We start from the raw sequence: 3,228 nt of genomic DNA on the forward strand, positions 1-3,228 counted from the left end.
GAGATGGTTCTTCAGTTTTTTATATAACATAGAGATTTATTTTTCTTTGGAATTAAACTTAATAAACCTGTCCCCTTTGATATGGAGAGAAGGCCTTTAGCATGGGAAACGTTAACAGAGGCGAGAAAAAAAAAGCTTAATTTCATTCAAAAAGAGTATAAAATTCAACTGGAATTTCGTCCGTTCGAGGTGTCTTGTTTGATTCCATAGTTTTTCAACTTTCCAGACATTGTGCTGCCGTTAGCAGACTTTCACAAAGTTTTCTTTCAAAATCACATATTGTAGTATAGTTTTCTTATTGAAAAAAGAGGTCTTTACCAAAAACGTTTTCAAAAGAGCTATTGTTTGACGTATACAGTGCTTTCATTTAGGATTTCTTTATCTGTGTTTAGGGTGGTTTTGTCATCGATTTTCAGATTTCTTATCGTATTAATATTAAAATGCCTTTTCTCCAAGTCAAAAAATACTTTCTATTTTTCTCCCCTTTATTGTACCAACGTGCTCTGGACCTTATAATCGAACCTTGGGTTTTGTATTTGATCCATTGCTTTAGGGTTTGTTTCCTAATTTCTAGTTTCGAGCTGATTTCACGTTTCTCAATTTCGGAAAGATTGTTTTCAAGTTTGCCCTAAAGAATTAAAATCTCGGTCTCCAGGGTCTTCTCAGTTGGTTTAGTTTTTGCTTTTAGTTGTTTTGCATATTTATTTGAAACTGCTCGTATCTGCATTTTCATCACTCCCATAAAAGTATTGCGTCTACTCACTCGTCCTCTTTGTAATCATTTGACACTTTTCTTTAATAAGGATAATATATTCAAGATCCTATAGAGAGTGGCTATTCAACTTCCAGAAACCTGGCCCTTTTTTTGAATCTCAACAGAGAAATTGTCAAATGGTTTGAACCCAGGAGAATAAAAAGTTCGTATAGTGTGATCGTGGGGATAAAAAGATCTGTTGTTGGTGACGCACGCTTCGACAACATGACCGGAAGAAATCTTCAGAGTCAAGTGAATAGTTTTTGTCGGGCGATGATGTTATAAGTTTTCTGTGTTGAACATAATTGGTCAATTTAGCCATGATGGAATTGGCTGAAAGACTCGTGTAAAGTTTGTCATCAGTCGTTAGTGGGTTTCGACCCGTCTAATGTTTGTCATATTAAGTCGGTCTGTTGGAAGTCCGTTTGTCGGTTTCGTTTCTCTCATGGATAAGTCATTTCTAAGGGGCTGGTTGTTGTTGACATCTGTTCAGTGGCGTTTGTTGTACGTTAGTGTATCAGCTTTCGAGAGGTAGTTACTGAAAATAGTTTGTACTGTAGGTTGAGCACTGAACAGAGCCCCAGTCAATGTTTTGGTTTCTCAGTTGATGATGTACAGCAATGTGATTGTTGGCATCACCATTTCTCGTGGCTTGTTTCTGTTCACTCAGTCTCGTGTTAAGGATTTTGCCAGTCCCACCAATATAGCAAGCCTGCATTTGATCTTGTAAACTTCTCCCTGTCTGTTGTTAGGTTCGTAACTTGTCTTTCACGTTAGTCAATAAGTGTCGTAACGAAGTTGTAGGTTTCTGGGCTACACCGATGTTGTAGGGCTGTAGGGTCGGTAATTGTTTCGTCTAATAAAGTCAGCTTTGTAGTTGTTTTATAAAAAAAAATGTTCAAAGTATCTAATTTCGTGAAGCAGGCTGTCCGGTTTGTCATAAACTAGTTGTGCTCGTCTCGCCAAAGTCTTTATAGTCGTTGCTTCCTGTCATTCGTCAAGTAATCTGTCGGTATGCGTCCGTGTTCTGTACATTGTCGTTCGCAGTTCGCTGTTCTCGCGGCTTTCCAAAAAGTCTAGAAAAGGAATTTTTCCATTGTCTTCCATCTCTATAGTAAACTGATGTCGCCGCTCCGTTCGTGTAGGTCGTCGTAAAATTCGTCAATTTCGTCGTTTTAAACGGCAGTAATGGTGTCGCCAACGTAGCGTAAGCAAAGCAGTATCGTTTGTCGGCAAGTTGCAAGGGCGCGTTCGTCCACTTGTTGCATCACAATTTTTGCGACAACAACAGAAACAGGCGACCTCATCATTGTGCCATGCAACTGTTTTTAGTGTTAAGCGTTGTACTGAAAGTAATAACATGCAAGGCAAAGTTTCAGTAAGTCCATGATATCTTCCGTAGGTAACGGTAGTTTAACAGTAGATTGTTGTATAATTGTCTCGGTACACTGCAATGCCAATTGAAGTGAAATTCTGGTAAACACTGATTTCACATCAAAAGACACAAGGTGGGTTGCAGTATTAACACTCTATTAACACAATACAGATACCTGACGACTACAATATGCATTACAGTTGGCACGCGTGTGAAATCTAAAACCGTATTTTCGAGGAAATTTTGAGGTATAAAACGAAAATCGGCATTTCTCTTGCGATCACACTAAAATGTATAGTTTCAGTGTTTACAGCATGTAGAATCTCAAACTGTGTTTTTGAGGCAATGTAAAGTTATGAAAATCGACATTTTCTTCTACGATTTGACTCAACTGTATATTTTGAAATCTTTAAAGCATAATTAGTCTTAAGCTGAGTGTTCGAGGCAATTTGGCTTTAGGAAGCGAAAATCGACACTTCTTGTTCAATGTCACTCAAATGTGTAGTTTCACGTTTTTACAGCATGTAGAATCTAAAACTGTGTTTTTTGAGGCAATTTGCAGTTATAAATCGAACAATAATCATTTCTTGTGGGATTTAATTCAAAGGTATAGTTTAAGGCCTTTTCAGAGTGAGGAATTTAGGACTGTCTTTTACAGGTAGTTTTGAGGTACAGACCGAAAATGGACCTTTTTTCTCCTATTTCACTCAAATGTATAATTTGACGTCTTTGCAGCATCTGCAATCTAAAACGGTGTTTTAAAAACAATTTAAAGTTATAGAGCCAGAATTGACATTTATAGTGAGATTTTTGTCAAATCTATAGTTTCACGTCTTTACAGCATGTGGAATCTAAAACGGTTTTCTTTACTCAATTTTGAGTTATAAAACAAAAATCGACATTTCTCGTGTGATTTCACTCAAATTTATATTTTAAGGTCTTCAAAGGATGTGGACTCTAAAACTATGTTTTCGAGATAATTTGGAGTTATGGAAAGAAAATCGACATTTCTCCTGGGATGTAATTGTCTCGAAAACACAGTTTTATATTGCACATGCTTTTAAGACGTGAAACTATACATTTGAGTGAAGACGTAGGA

General features: G+C 37.0%; 1 pseudogene; it reads right to left on the reverse strand.

The window, feature by feature from the left end:
* Positions 1–1,064: 1,064 nt before the first annotated feature.
* On the reverse strand, positions 1,065–2,088 carry LOC149116735 (uncharacterized; annotated as a pseudogene).
* Between the last annotated feature and the right edge of the window lie 1,140 nt (positions 2,089–3,228).

Source organism: Orbicella faveolata, unplaced genomic scaffold (assembly GCF_042242905.1).
Source record: "Orbicella faveolata isolate gen_17 unplaced genomic scaffold, um_ofav_v1 contig_12, whole genome shotgun sequence".
NCBI classification, from domain to species: Eukaryota; Metazoa; Cnidaria; class Anthozoa; order Scleractinia; family Merulinidae; genus Orbicella; species Orbicella faveolata.